This window comes from Antedon bifida, chromosome 3, assembly GCF_963402885.1.
Source record: "Antedon bifida chromosome 3, ecAntBifi1.1, whole genome shotgun sequence".
Lineage (NCBI taxonomy): Eukaryota > Metazoa > Echinodermata > Crinoidea > Comatulida > Antedonidae > Antedon > Antedon bifida.
This window is the reverse complement of record NC_136228.1, coordinates 18,212,810-18,230,015: the sequence shown is the minus strand read 5'-3', so window position 1 is coordinate 18,230,015 and position 17,206 is coordinate 18,212,810. Positions and strand designations below refer to the sequence as shown.

At 31.9% G+C, this 17,206-nt stretch overlaps 1 long non-coding RNA gene across 1 annotated transcript; it reads right to left on the bottom strand.

The window, feature by feature from the left end:
• Window positions 1-1,974: 1,974 nt before the first annotated feature.
• Window positions 1,975-4,563, bottom strand: LOC144838637 (uncharacterized). Its single transcript, XR_013611679.1, has 3 exons — window positions 4,538-4,563; window positions 3,173-3,238; window positions 1,975-2,761 (listed from the first exon to the last, which is right to left on the bottom strand). It is a non-coding gene; the product is annotated as an uncharacterized LOC144838637 (long non-coding RNA).
• Between the last annotated feature and the right edge of the window lie 12,643 nt (window positions 4,564-17,206).

Genomic DNA, 17,206 nt, shown 5'->3' with positions numbered 1-17,206 from the left:
TTTTTATGTGTTTGATCCTTAACTTTGGAATCAATATTCTGATCAGGTAATTTATACGGGCGAGTACTAGGTGCATCAACATCGATTTTTTTCGATATTTTTTGTTCACAATTATCATTTAACATGATAGAAGAATCCATAGACTTATTTTCAACATTTACTCCAGTCAGTTCAAACTCGGTTTCATGTAAATTACAGTTCATTGACCTCGCTAATTTTATACAATAACTGTATACACCTTGCCAAGATGTACTGTAAATTAAAATGCTCTTTCCATGTCCACTAACACAACCAAATCTATCTCTTGCATGTGGATCAAATATAAGGAAACCATTTAAACGTTTAATTATGGAAAATGTACTTCTATTGAAATTCATGAAACATGCATCATGTTGGTGTAATTCTTGTTCAAGAGCTTGATTTAATGACAAAGCGCCACACTCGGCCATCAATTCGAAATCCCTATCTATAATGCCAAACACTGATTCGCTGGGAAGGATTACAAATGTGTTATTCAAAATATCTAATTCGTTCGGCAGTTCAGAAATCATCAAAAGGTCCTCATGCATAGTGGAATCTTTCTGAATGTAATAGTACAACTCATTTCCAAGAGTCAATATTTTGTCAAGATCAGTAGAGAAAAAATCATTTCCATTTCTCATTGTTGAATAAAGAATAGCGACAAGACTATTTGCAACACACTGCTTACCACGTGAAAAGCCAAATCGAGAATCTCCTTGATTAAAACTACCCTGTGCTAACACATTATTAGTAATGCTCTTACAATTGTTGAACACACTTTTATTAATGTTACCTTTATCATTTGACGGTGGAAGCTTCTTTACTTTTTTAATATGCTCATCTACTACATTTGTTGAAACGTTGATATCCAGATTTTGATCAGTGTTATTCAATTGTTTACTTTCATTTTTAGCTTTAATTTTTCCATAGGATGTTTTTTGTTGTCCATTATCAATTATTAATAGGCCTACGTCTGAAAATTCATAATTTGCACATGTATTATTTTCATGATCTGTAACATCAAAATCGTTATATGGTCTTATACTAGTTTCATTCATTTCACTATTACTATTTGGTACATCACCAGCTTCTGTGTTACCGTAATATTCATTACATTTCATTTTACAATTTTCGTCAGTTTTCATTTCTGAAATGTCATTGTTGTCTGGAACAATATTTCTACTAACCTGTTCCATTTTATCGTCAAATTTTGAATTCAGTTTCAACCAATCATGTGATTGTTTCTTATTAAGAGTTTTACTTTTGACAAAACGACAACTTTTGTTCTTTAAACTCTGTGCTACAGTTACATTATTAGAACTGCTACATGGTTTTATAAAACTTTTATTTGTATTACTTTTAACATTCAAACAAAGAGTACTTTCTTTAATTGTATCATCAGATACATTGCATAGATGTGTTGAAACTTTAATATCCATATTTTGATCACTATTATTTTGTTCACATTCATTTTTAGCTTTAGTATTCTGCCTAGTCTTTCCATTGGATGCGTTTTTCTGTCCCTCAATTATTAATTCATTATTCTCTAATTCATGATCTGCAACATTACTACGGTCAAGTCTTTCACTTGGTGCTATCATATAACCAGTTGCTTTACTGTTTCCTTCAATATATTTCATTTCCTCATAGGTATTCAGTTTTAAACGGTCACTTTTCTCAGGAATGATATTTTCACCAACCTTTTCTGATTTATCGTGGTCTGATCGTGATTCTTTGTTATTATGCTTTTTGGTTTTGACAAAACGACCCTTCTTGTTTCTTAAACGTTGTGAGCCACCACCACCAGAGAGTTGTTGTATTTCGTTTCTTGTTATACAATTCACAAAACTGCTTCTAAATGTCTTATTTACTTTATCTTCAATAGATTTGGCATTAAAAGTATTACCATCACATGTATTGACAATTTTTTGCTTTTTAATATTAATTGCATCTTCCTTAATCACATTGTCACATAAACAGTATTCATAAAGTATGTTTAGTATATCATTAACTACTGTTATGAATTCATACATATCCATTATGCCTTGCCTTGTTTTTTTAAATTCCTATGACAATTGATCTATGTATTCTAAAATTTCAATAATAATATTTAATATAATAATTAAGTTCTTCTTCTCTTTATTCAAACGTTAAGGAAATACTTTCTTTAAAGTATTCTTATATTATAAATACAATTCTAAGATTATATTCTGTTTTAATCTATATTTATAATTTTATTTTTTGATTAATTTATTTGTTTAGCTATGTTCACAAATTTTGTTTTCAAGTTTTGTTTCCAAGTTTTGTTTCCAAGTTTGGTTTCAAGTTTAGTTTTTCAAGTTTAGTTTTTCAAGTTTGGTTTTCAAGTTTGGTTTTCAAGTTTGGTTTTCAAGTTTGGTTTTCAAGTTTGGTTTTCAAGTTTGGTTTTCAAGTTTGGTTTTCAAGTTTGGTTTTCAAGTTTGGTTTTCAAGTTTGGTTTTCAAGTTTGGTTTTCAAGTTTGGTTTTCAAGTTCGGTTTTCAAGTTCGGTTTTCAAGTTCGGTTTTCAAGTTCGGTTTCCAAGTTCGGTTTCCAACTTCGGTTTCCAACTTCGGTTTTCAAGTTCGGTTTTCAAGTTCGGTTTTCAAGTTTGGTTTCCAAGTTTGGTTTACAAGTTTGGTTTACAAGTTTGGTTTACAAGTTCGGTTTTCAAGTTTGGTTTACAAGTTCGGTTTTCAAGTTTGGTATTATCCACTCCAAATCTGAAAAAAAAAAAATTATTTTTTATTTATATGCAATAATGTAAAGTTTTCTTTTTTCTTTGTTAAAAGATATATTGTTGAATATGTAATTTTAATGTCACATAATAGTTATTCACTTTGACAAAAAAATTGGATCACAAATAAACAATAATTCACGTGAAAAAATTATTCCTCAATTTGGTATCATTAAAACAAATTTAATAATATGTAATTGAAAGTTTTGTTCAGTAATTGGTCTGATTTAATTGTGAAATAGAATACACTATCATTTTTTCGAAAACATATTCGTCAATACACATCCATATTTAAACATTTGTTTCCGTTTACGGGATAGATACTGTAAATATTATTGTCAACTATTAAGCAGTATACCAATTTTTTTTTAATTCCTTAAAATACAAATTTACTTACAACACTGATTTACAGGTAACTGCCACTGCCAGAAACTGGTAAATTAAATTAAATTTCTCTCTTGACCTGTAATTATAAAAATATATATTAAGTATCAGAACATGCTTTATAATTACTATTATAACACACCTAAGTAGATTCCTATCACTTAATTGGAGAATTGTGGGCCACATAATATTTAAGAAATAACTGTATTCATGAAATTATACCATTGCACTCATAAACATAAATTATTTGTAGGCCTATATTATTATACATATCAAATAAAAAGCATTACTTCAATAAACACAAGTGAGGAAAAAACCCCAATCGAAATGTCTCAGAAGTAACAATTATGAATTTTGAAATGCAAGTATGAAATTAATAAACAATTTTAATAAAATACTTTATTATGAATAATTGGAGCTTACTTTGAAAAAAAAGTAACTGCAGTATATTTATGGGCAAAAATGTTAACAAGATGCATAGTTTTATGAAATAAAAAGGATTTCAAAGATTTGTCCCGTCCTTAACAAAAATGTCTGTCCCGTTCCTACGAAAAATGTCATCAATATATTTTTGAATATGATATTTTCACCAAAAGTTTCAAAATATTTGTTTATAATGTATTGCATATATGTGTTCATAATATAATGAGATATAGTCCTCAAGAAGAGAAAATGAAATATCAAGATTTTTGCATCATTACTTTTTAAATAAATGTAAAAAAACCGCCTAAAACGTCGCGGACGGGACATTTATGAATTTGAAATGGATGTATGAAATTAATAAACAATAACATTTTAATTAAATACTTGATTATGTATTATTGAGACATAAAGTAACTATATCTGTTGAAAAAACAGTGATAAGATGCATAGTTTATAAAATAAATAGGATTAAAAATGTCCCGTCCTTAACGCTAAATATGACTTTTTCATATTTAATATTCAATAACTTAAAAAATCAATATCGGAAAAATTAAAAAAATGTTATTTAATAAACTTCAACATGTCTACTTTGACAAATGGCCAAGAGTTACATCAAAATCAGTAAATGATATTTTTAAACCCACGGACCAAATACTGTGGAATGCCCTCATATTAAATTATTTATTTGCTACTGTAGAAAAAAAAGACATGTTTCGGTAGACCTTCTACAGTACCTTAAAATAATACTAATAATTATAATACTGAGCATTTATAGACTGCTCTTAAACTGTGGTCTCACAGAGTTTTTAAAGAAGAGACTTAAAATTGCATTAATTAAATTATTTTATACACACTGTATATACTACATCATGCCTTGATCATGATCAATATTAATAAATATACAAAGAAACACAGAAAAAAAAATATACACATAAATTAATGTTTTTAAACTTACTTGTGTAATGAAATAGAGTATATCTTTCTCTGTTACCACGATTAAATTTATGGTTTTTTTCTCTTCTTGAACTATGTACCAACAACCTGTAAGAAAACTACATTAATTTAATAAAATTTGAAATATTCTTCAATGGTAGCATCAAAACCGGTTTTGGCTGCAAAAATCGGTCCACGGGACCATTTATGGCTGCCAAATTTTATTTGTTATTTTAATATTATAAATTAAGCCTATTTTAAAATTATCATTATTAGTAGCAACTCATCAATAATTAGTACTAATTGTTAAGCTTTTTGTGTACAACAATATAGGCCTATATATGTCTGTTTTTAATCCATTTTGTTCTTTTGTTTTAACATCTTTGTTTCTCCATGTTAAAAACAATTTAATTTATTACACCACTGTGTGATCCAAAAAATGTATTTTATTTATTATTTATTTTCTTCAATTCAAATCATTTAAATCAAAGTATCATTTTACCTCCCTAAACAGGCAATCGCGTAATCTGAAATCATGACTGATCATTTGACTAAGAAGAAGTTTATTACATACACTGGGTTTAATGTATGCTATTGAAGAAGTTTCCTTTGTTAACAATGCATGGGTGACTGGCTGGCATAATAAAATAATTAATAATTAATATTTTTTTTCTGTATTGTTCCTCGTACTGTAGGTTACATAAACAACACACTTATTGTCCGATTTAATAGACACCCTTCTCTACATAAGACACCACAGCCTTATCATTATAATATATAATGGTATAGTCCATACAGGTGGTCGAAGTGGCACAAAAAAACGGCACCGGATCTAAAATATATTATAAAAAATAAAGTTCAAACACATTTAAAAACTTGATAACCCAAACAATGTATATTAATCATTGGTTGGATAAAATGAGACGTTTTGTCCTTCTTGGCCTAACTACCTAGCCTACACATGAAATTTGTAAATTTAAACACACTGTTGTAAATATTTTATACATCATGATATGTACCAAAAAAGAAAATAGGGTTACATTGTGAATGTGAGGAAACAAATTATACCACAACAAAAAACATATAGAAACATATACACACAATGTTTTCATATAAACAAAGGCTCAATCTTAGTTAATAACAACAAAAATAATGTGACTCAATGTCACCAGGATCCTTATTTCAAGCAAACAAAAAAAACTCAAAGCAGATGTAACTTTTCCAACAACCTGTAAGAAAACTACATTAATTAAATAAAATTGTAAATATGCTTCAATTGTAGGAACAGTAGCATTGAAACCTTGATAATAGATAGTTACCAATACCATCCATATGTCATGTCTTCTTGGGATTTGTTCTATAATATCATCATCATTCATCATCATTTTATTTTATCTTTAGGCCTTTCTTAACCAAATGTTGTAATATACTGTATACAATTTTATTAAGTATGATTATTTTAATATTTAATTGTATCTTCAGAAAGATCCCACCAATGTGACATTAAACTGTGAACCGAGGACAAACAACATTTGTGAATCCTGGAATAGAAAGCATCTTAACAACACTGGTCATACAAACCCATCTATCTGGTCATCAATCAATGCAATCAAAAGAGATGAAGCATCTTCAGTGACTTTAAGGCGAGGAAAACCAGTGCCATCTAAACGCATTACCAAATCAACAGTTAAACACCAGGAGCAACTCTAGGCTATAACATAATTTCTAAGTACAACCGACAGGCCAAAACATTATATCAAATGACTGCACTAGGTTATGCCATACCAATTAAAGTATCTTGCGACCAAAGCCACTTGCTTTTAATGTATAGTATTTGCAAATATAAAACAATAATTATCTCTCAAAACTGTTAAACTGATATAATTAAATATAATTTTGTGTACTTCATTTATTTATTCATTCAATTTAATGTAATGTTTTTAATTAGACAGACTGTTTATAAATATCAATACTTATTCATTGTATAAAGACTATGTGATATTTTTTATTTGAAGATTTCAAATTAATTGAATAAATGTTTATTAAAAATTGATTCTTATTTTTGTGTTGTTTTTTTACATTTGTCAGTCCTAAGTTTAATAAAATGTTGTAATTCATGCTACATTCCTATTCATAACACACAATTAAATAGAAGTTGATTACATGGCACCCCCATTTTCAAATGGTATAGTCCATTGTTGGGTTGCTTTTAACAGTGGTGGCTAGAAAATGAAGTTGAAACACCTTTACAAACTTGATAAATACCCCAAAAATGTATATTAACAATCATTGGTTTACACTAAAAGCGAAACGTTTCGGCCCAAAAGTGGGCCGAATCAACCCAGATTTTGGCATTCAGGTCACCGCCTTCGTACAGTGCCGACTTTTGTCCTTCTTGGCCTAACTTGCTAGCCTAAAAAAACATCAAATCCAATATTTTCCAACAAACATCCAAAAGTATCCAGAAACATCTTACCTGTTTCTTATACGCCTAGTATTAAATTCAAATTCAAAATTTGTTAATATGCAATCGCGTCTTGTCTCACAAACCAGCTAATTAATTAATATGGATATCACAACATGTGCGTCAGACTAGGCGATGCTCGATGATGAACGAAACAGTATTACAAGTATGGCATGCAATCGTCGCCAAAAAAACAAAATAAACGATAACGACAATATTAACTTGCTTCAAGTTAAATGTTTCGTTTAAGCAAATACTTCTATAAAGTGATAAATGTAAAACAACTATTTATTTATAAAATAACGTAAGTTCTCGTCTATATTGACACTTATAACCATACCATCGTGCAATAAGGTTTAGCAAATACCGTTCGCGATGCATGATGGGAACGAATTAGAAGCAACAATGCCCCACCTGTAAAATAAAGTTTGTATTATAATAACAAAAGCGGCTTTGAAACGTACGTAGGCAATATGTTCATATTCGAAACAATATTGTCATGATTTTTAGGTACAGGTGTCGATATACTGATATACGCATATTTCTCCAATAGTCTCATAATTACCTATACAAATCACTTAAGCCCATATAAATTTTGGTGGAACGATTCAACGCACTTTTGAGTCGAAACGTCTCACTTTATATACATTTTTTTGTGGTATCTATCAAGTGTTTAAAGGTGTTTAACTATCCATTTTTTATTGATATTGGCAATGTTTAGATAAAATTTAAAATAAATTACTAAAAAACGTAATTTTATATTCAATTTATTTCTTTGAAAACCTTTGTGCATTTGCTATTCAGCCAACATCATAGGGCGTAACTCATTTACATAGTCCACGTGGCGTGGCTAAAAAATTAACATTTTCGACAATGTTTAAAAAATTGTTGGTATATTTCATCTTTATCGCTATTATATTAGTTTAAATAAAGTTTGGGGGAAAAAAGCTTATAAAATGCATATCAACACCGATAAATATAAGTGTGGCGAATCATCTCAGAGCCGAATCGCCCCGCTAGCCTAAACACATTTCACCATTAACAACGGCTAGTAAAAAGACACGTTTTGCCCGATTATTCAAAACTATCATACTGTTCTATTCCCTTTGCCTTGGTGTTGCAGAAAAGGCTCAGAAAAAGGAAGTTCAAACACCTTTACAAACTTGATAACAATCATTGGTTTAGACTAAAAGCGAGACGTTTCAGCCCAAAAGTGGGCCGAATTGTCCCAGATTCTGGCATTCAGGTCACCGCCTTCGTACAGTGCCGACTTTTGTCCTTCTTGGCCGAACTTGCTAGACTAAAAAAACATGAAATCCAATATTCTTCAACAACAAACATCCAAAAGTATCTAAAAACATCTTACCTGTTTCTTACTTGGCTTAGTATCAAATTTAAATAAAAAAATGTGTTATTATGCACTCGCGTCTTGTCTCACAAACCAACACAACATGTGCGTCAGACCGGGCGATGCTGCTCGATATGATAAACGAAACAGTATTACAAGTATGGCATGCAATCGTCGCCAAAAATACCAAAATAAACGATAACGACAATATTAACTTGCTTCAAGTTAAATGTTTCGTTTAAGCAAATAATTCTATAAAGTGATAAATGTAAAACAACTTTTTTTTTCTAAAATAACGTAAGTTCTCGTCTATATTGACACTTTAACCATATCATCGTGCAATAAGGTTTAGCAAATACCGTTCGCGATGCATGATGGGAACGAATTAGAAGCAACAACGCCCCCACCTGTGAAATAAAGTTTTTGTATTATAATAACAAAAGCGGCTTTGAACGTACGTAGGAAATATGCTCATATTCGAAACAATATTGTCATGATTTTTAGGTACAGGTGTCGATATACTGATATGCGCATGTGCTAAACACAGCTTAAAAGCAAGTTTCAAAGCGTGCATGCTCTCACAATCGTCTGTTGGGTTTAAACTGAAAAGGTGAGTAAAATGTGTCCTCTTGTTTGAAATATTACAAGCCGTTTAATCAATTGATCATTTACAAGTTATTCCATAACAAGGCTGTGTAACTTTAATATTTTAACATGTTTTCGATACCGCTGTCACCAACCTGTTATGAGTTGACATTACAGAGAAATCTTCTTTATTTCAACAGATGTCTTCTGTGGCAGTATATATCCTTTCCACACCAGCGCTACATAGAGAACATTTCTTTTGTTTTTCTATGGACGAAAACTTTGACGTCTTTGAAACAACCATTCCAAAAAGTCTGCACCAAAAAATGAGCAAAGGAAAATACATTCGTATTATAAAACACACCACAACAAAAAAACCAGATGCCAACTATATCCGATTAAGCGAAAAATCGAAAGTATGTACTTAACTTTTAAACACAGTATACCTACCTACCCTATGTACCACAAAATCCACATTATTTATATACAACACTTTTTTTTTTCTAGGTTTTCCAAACGTCTGCTTTTGAGATCCCGAATTCCAAGCTCACTGAATTCTATCACCCTCCTGAACACACTGTTTCACAAACTTTAGTTTTGCCAGCTAAAAGGAGGATTAGCCTAAAGGCCACAATAGCTGAGGTGCAGTATTAATTGTAGTTGTATAAATTCCCATTGATTTTTTTAAACTAATAAGGTCATATGCATAAAATATATTGAGAATAAGAAAATGAAAGTATTACACATCATATCCTTACAGGTTTTTCCAATCAGAGAAGGGAGTGGGTGGAAAAGACGAGACATCTTTCTAGCAGACGGCGAAGACGGCAGACCATCCAAAAAAATTAAATGCAAGCTGTGGGGCGCACACAGTGAACTAATAACGGATGCCAATATCGGTAATACTGTAACATTGAACAACGTTGAGGTGGAAATCTATAATGACATCCAGCAAGTTAAATCTTTAGATTTAACAATCGTAAACGTAAGATCTTAATTATCAAATAATGTATTCAAAATCGCATATTACTGTTTACAGCATGATAATTTTGGTTCCCCGTAGCCAATTGAACGTTGACAGATAAGTTCTGTCTATATCCACCTATTTGACCAAATCACTACAGCTTCTCTCGCCTTCTTGCACAATTAATATACCTACAAGATGACAAAAGAAAACGTTTCTCCTTTTCTTCACACAGGTGGACGAATCCGATAAAACATTCAAAGTCACTATCACTGCTGTAGATGAAGAAATTGATTCTGAACAGTATGTATATAAATTCAGAAAAACATCAAAATGTAAATAACTTAATCAAATAGCACAGATTTAGATAAAACAACATTTGATTTCACTAACACAAGTTTCTTTTCTTTCCACAGAAAACTCAATCTTCTGACAGATGACGATGAGATAATGATTTGCGATATCGAAATTTTTAATTCATTAAATTTGTCAGTGGAGGAGTTCACTAACTTATTGCCTATGCAATGTGAAATAAAAAAAAAAATCAATCCATTAGTTCGATTGAACTAATGCAAATGTTGGAAAAATAAAAACAAAACAAAGCAACAAAAACTTGTAAATTGTCTCATGTGTTTTGTAAACGGTATAGTTGAATGCTTTCATCAAAATGTCACTTTACTATCCTAGTCCAGTCGTCTAAAATCCTATCTTTCAATTCCGTTCTGACCATTGGTTCATAAAATAACATAATCTATATAGGCGAACACAATGGAAAAAACTTTGGGACAAATCTCTGCTTTGGATACCTACCTGATCTATCTCAGATGCACCGCAAAATGTAAAGTTGATAACATTAGTTTTCACTATTATGATATTGTCACATATTTCTACCTTAGGAAGATATTATTAGAAGAGTTTTAAAACAACACTTCTCATTTCATTATAATCTTGAAAGTATGAACTTTCATAATATGTCACTGTTGTGTGAAGATTTCATCATAGTAAAAGTTTGGTATGAAATCATCTATTTTCATCATGACATACCGAATGAACGAGTAATTGTTCTTCGGATTTTCTTCAGCAGGTGCTCATATGGCTCGATGTGTAGTGCAACCGACTTTGGTATCAGAGGTACCGGGATCGAATCCCGTCATGGGAAAATAATTAAATAAAAGGATTTATTTGCTTATTACACTGAAAGGGAGTTTTATTTTCGAAAATCATGACTTTCTGGAAAAGTCATGATTGAAAAGTACTGTACTTGAATGCGCAAGATACGTTTGTTGCGGGCGGATAACCAAACTCGTCCTCAAGTGACGAGTTTAGATCTAGTTATTCTTCTTTCTTTCTCAGATTTTGTGCACGCTGTTTCTCTGCAACGTGTTAACATAACATGTTGTAACTTTGTAAACATTTAGACATTTAACTGAAGTTGTACTGCGAAGCTTTTGGACGCTGTCAGAGCCACGTAGCGTAAGTTACCCGCGAATTTCTGAAATTCTTAAATTGATCATAACTTTGAAACAAATAAATATTTTGTAACGAAATTTTCAGCCACGGTTGCTTCACATCAATTGTAAACTGTTTTATCGCTACCGAATTTTGTAACATTAGAAAGTGCGCGCGTAAACGGCGTTTGAAATTTTAAAATGCTTCAAATCATTTTCTGATTAAATTAGCGCACGTTTCAGGTCATTTTAAGCGTTTAAAAAATTCCCACCAGATGCGCACATTTTCACGCGCGCACGGCGCAGGGAACGCGTATGAGCCTTTATTTTGCATAGATTGTATTTTTCAAACTTCAGTTAACAATTTTGCGTTATTTTATTCACTATTCAACTTGAAATGGCGTTCCAAGAGCACGTTAAACATGACTGGTTGCGCACGTAAAATGTCTAATAATTGTGAAAATGTTGCAAAACATGTCTACTTTTAAAAACGATACAGTTCATCAGAATGCAAGGTTACCCCCATTTTTTATTTTATTTTCTTGCAGTGTATGAATCATAGGTCTGATTTATTATAGTCTTGAATGCTAAAACGTGTTTGATGGCTACATTATGTGCATATTAAATATAATTTTTGAAATTTTGATCATCAAACAAACACTAACATTTTCAAAGAGCAAAACAATAAACATAACGTTTATCTTTTTACTTCACATGTTAATATATAAAACTTAAAAGTATGCACTTTCATAATATGTTACTGTTTAAAATTTGTGAAGATTTCATCATAGTAAAAATTATGATTTAGTTTGATAAGTAATAATCTATTTGCATCGAGTGGTTCACGACATACCGAATGAACGAGGAAGCTTTCTTCGGATTTTATTCGACAGGTGCTCATATGGCTCGATGTGTAGTGCAATCAACTTTGGTATCAGAGGTACCGGGATCGAATCCCGTCACGGTAAAACATTTAAATAAAAGGATTTATTTGGTAATTAAACTGAAAGAGCAGTTTTAATTTTGAATAGGCTACTTTTTGGAAAAGTCATGATTGAAAAGTACTTGAATGCGATACGTTTTGTTGCGGGCGGATAACCAAACTCGTCCTCAAGTGACGAGTTTAGATCTAGTTATTCTTCTTTCTTTCTCAGATTTTGTGCACGCTGTTTCTCTGCAACGTGTTAACATAACATTTTGTAACTTTCTAAACATTTAGACATTTAACTGAAGTTGTACTGCGAAGCTTTTGGACGCTGTCAGAGCCACGTAGCGTAAGTTACGCGCGAATTTCTGAAATTCTTAAATTGATCATAACTTTGAAACAAATAAATATTTTTTAACGAAATTTTCAGCCACGGTTGCTTCACATCAATTGTAAACTGTTTTATCGCTACCGAATTTTGTAACATTAGAAAGTGCGCGCGTAAACGGCGTTTGAAATTTTAAAATGCTTCAAATCATTTTCTGATTAAATTAGCGCACGTTTCAGGTCATTTTAAGCGTTTAAAAAATTCCCACCAGATGCGCACATTTTCACGCGCGCACGGCGCAGGGAACGCGTATGAGCCTTTATTTTGCATAGACTGTGTTTTTCAAACTTCAGTTAACAATTTTGCGTTATTTTATTCACTATTCAACTGGAAATGGCGTTACACGAGCACGTTAAACATGACTGGTTGCGCACGTAAAATGTCTAATAATTGTGAAAATGTTGCAAAATATGTCTACTTTTAAAAACGATACAGTTCATCAGAATGCAAGGTTACCCCCATTTTTTATTTTATTTTCTTGCAGTGTATGAATCATAGGTCTGATTTATTATAGTCTTGAATGCTAAAACGTGTTTGATGGCTACATTATGTGCATATTAAATATAATTTTTGAAATTTTGATCATCAAACAAACACTAACATTTTCAAAGAGCAAAACAATAAACATAACGTTTATCTTTTTACTTCACATTTTAATATATAAAACTTGAAAGTATGAACTTTCATAATATGTTACTGTTTAAAATGTGTGAAGATTTCATTATAGTAAAAATTATGATTTAGTTTGATAGGTAATAATCAACTTGCATCGAGGGGTTCACGACATACCGAATGAACGAGTAATTGTTCTTCGGATTTTCTTCAGCAGGTGCTCATATGGCTCGATGTGTAGTGCAATCGACTTTGGTATCAGAGGTACCGGGATCGAATCCCGTCACGGGAAAATAATTAAATAAAAGGATTTATTTGCTTATTACACTGAAAGGGAGTTTTATTTTCGAATAGGCTACTTTTTGGAAAAGTCATGATTGAAAAGTACTTGAATGCGCAAGATACGTTTGTTGCGGGCGGATAACCAAACTCGTCCTCAAGTGACGAGTTAAGATCTAGTTATTCTTCTTTCTTTCTCAGATTTTGTGCACGCTGTTTCTCTGCAACGTGTTAACATAACATGTTGTAACGTTCTAAACATTTAGACATTTAACTGAAGTTGTACTGCGAAGCTTTTGGACGCTGTCAGAGCCACGTAGCGTAAGTTACGCGCGAATTTATGAAATTCTTAAATTGATCATAACTTGGAAACAAATAAATATTTTTTAACGAAATTTTCAGCCACGGTTGCTTCACATCAATTGTAAACTGTTTTATCGCTACCGAATTTTGTAACATTAGAAAGTGCGCGCGTAAACGGCGTTTGAAATTTTAAAATGCTTCAAATAATTTTCTGATTAAATTAGCGCACGTTTCAGGTCATTTTAAGCGTTTAAAAAATTCCCACCAGATGCGCACATTTTCACGCGCGCACGGCGCAGGGAACGCGTATGAGCCTTTATTTTGCATAGACTGTGTTTTTCAAACTTCAGTTAACAATTTTGCGTTATTTTATTCACTATTCAACTGGAAATGGCGTTACACGAGCACGTTAAACATGACTGGTTGCGCACGTAAAATGTCTAATAATTGTGAAAATGTTGCAAAATATGTCTACTTTTAAAAACGATACAGTTTATCAGAATGCAAGGTTACCCCCATTTTTTATTTTATTTTCTTGCAGTGTATGAATCATAGGTCTGATTTATTATAGTCTTGAATGCTAAAACGTGTTTGATGGCTACATTATGTGCATATTAAATATAATTTTTGAAATTTTGATCATCAAACAAACACTAACATTTTCAAAGAGCAAAACAATAAACATAACGTTTATCTTTTTACTTCACATTTTAATATATAAAACTTGAAAGTATGAACTTTCATAATATGTTACTGTTTAAAATGTGTGAAGATTTCATCATAGTAAAAATTATGATTTAGTTTGATAGGTAATAATCAACTTGCATCGAGGGGTTCACGACATACCGAATGAACGAGTAATTGTTCTTCGGATTTTCTTCAGCAGGTGCTCATATGGCTCGATGTGTAGTGCAACCGACTTTGGTATCAGAGGTACCGGGATCGAATCCCGTCACGGGAAAATAATTAAATAAAAGGATTTATTTGCTTATTACACCGAAAGGGAGTTTTATTTTCGAATAGGCTACTTTTTGGAAAAGTCATGATTGAAAAGTACTTGAATGCGCAAGATACGTTTGTTGCGGGCGGATAACCAAACTCGTCCTCAAGTGACGAGTTAAGATCTAGTTTATTATTCTTCTTTCTTTCTCAGATTTTGTGCACGCGTTTTCTCTTCAACGTGTTAACGTAACATGTTGTAACTTGGTCAACATTTAGACATTTAACTGAAGATGTTCAGCCAAGCTTTTGGACGCTGTCAGATCCGCGTAGCGTAAGTCACGCGCGATTTTCTGAAAATCTTAAATCAATCATAACTTCGAAACCGATAAATATTTTTTAACGAAATTTTTAACCACGTTTTCTTCACATCAATGGCTAACTTTTGGAATGTTTAACAAATTTTTGGAGACTAGAAAGTTTTCGCGTAAATTGCGTTTGAAATATTTTACTCTTCTTATTTTGTGCACGCTGTTTCTCTTCAACGTGTAAACATAATATGTTGTAACTCGTTCAGCATTTAGACATTTTACAGAAGTTGTCCAGCCAAGCTTTTTGAAGATGTCAGAGCCGCGTAGCGTAAGTTACGCGTGATTTTCTGAAAATCTTAAATTGGTTATCACTTCGAAACAAATGAATATTTTTTAACGTCATTTTCAGCCACGTTTGCTTCACATCAATTGTTAACTTTTTTAACGCTACCGCAATTTGTAACATTAGAAAGTGCGCGCGTAAATGGCGTTTGAAATTTTAAAATGCTTCAAATCAGTTTCTGATTAAATTAGAGCACGATTCAGGTCATTTTAAGCGTTTAAAAAATTGCCACTGGTGCGCACATTTTTACGCGCGCACGGCGCAGGGAACACGTATGAGCATTTCTTTTACACGATTTGTGTTTTTAAATCTTCGGTTAACAATTTTACGTTATTTTATTCACTTTTCGACTTGAAATGGCGTTCTACGAGTACGTTAAACATGACAGGTTGCGCACGAAAACGTCAACAAATTGTGAAAATGTTCCAAAATATGTCTACTTTTAAAAATGAAACAGTTCATCAGAATGCAAGGTTACCCCCATTTTTTATTTTATTTTCTTGCAGTGTATTAATCATAGGTCTAATTTATTATAGTCTTGAATGTTAAAAAGTGTTTGATGGCTGCATTATTTGCATATTAAATGTAATTTTTGAAATAATTATCATCAAACAAACATAAACATATTCAAAGAGTAAAACAATAAACATAACGTTTATCTTTTTTCTTTACATGTTAATATATACAACTTGAAAGTATGCACTTTCATAATATGTCACTGTTTAAAATTTGTGAAGATTTCATCATAGTAAAAATTATGATTTAAGTTCGATATGTAATAATCAACTTGCATCGAGGGGGTTCACAACATACCGAATGAACGAGGACTCTTTCTTCGGATTCTTACAGCAGGTGCTCATATGGCTCGATGTGTAATGCAACCGACTTTGGTATCAGAGGTACCGGGTTCGAATCCCATCACGGGAAAACAATTAAATAAAAGGATTTGTTTGGTTATTACACTGAAAGGGCAGTTTTAATTTTGAATAGGCTACTTTTTGAAAAAGTCACAACTGAAAAGTACTTGAATGCGCAAGATACGTTTTGTTGCGGGCGGATAACCAAACTCGTCCTCAAGTGACGAGTTTAAGATCTAGTTATTCTTCTCGATTTCCGCCACTTTTTGTGTTTAACTTTTCTCTGCAACGTGTTAACATTACATGTTGTAACTTGGTAAACATTTAGACATTTAACTGAAGATGTGCAGCCAAGCTTTTTGACGATGTCAGAGCCGCGTAGCGTAAGTCACGCGCGATTTTCTGAAAATCCTAAGTTGATCATAACTTCGAAACAGATGAATATTTTTTAACGTAATGTTCAGCCACGTTTGCTTCACATCAATTGCTAACTTTTTTATCGCTACCGAAATTTGTAACATTGGAAAGTGCGCGCGTAAACGGCGTTTGGAATTTTAAAATGCTCCAAATCAATTTCTGATTAAATTAGAGCACGATTCAGGTCATTTTAAGCGTTTGAAAAATTGCCACCAGGTGCGCACATTTTTACGCGCGCACGCCGTAGGAAACACGTATGAGCATTTCTTTTACACGATTTGTGTTTTTAAATCTTCGGTTAACAATTTTACGTTATTTTATTCACTTTTCGACTTGAAATGGCGTTCTACGAGTACGTTAAACATGACAGGTTGCGCACGAAAACGTCAACAAATTGTGAAAATGTTCCAAAATATGTCTACTTTTAAAAATGAAACAGTTCATCAGAATGCAAGGTTACCCCCATTTTTTATTTTATTTTCTTGCAGTGTATTAATCATAGGTCTAA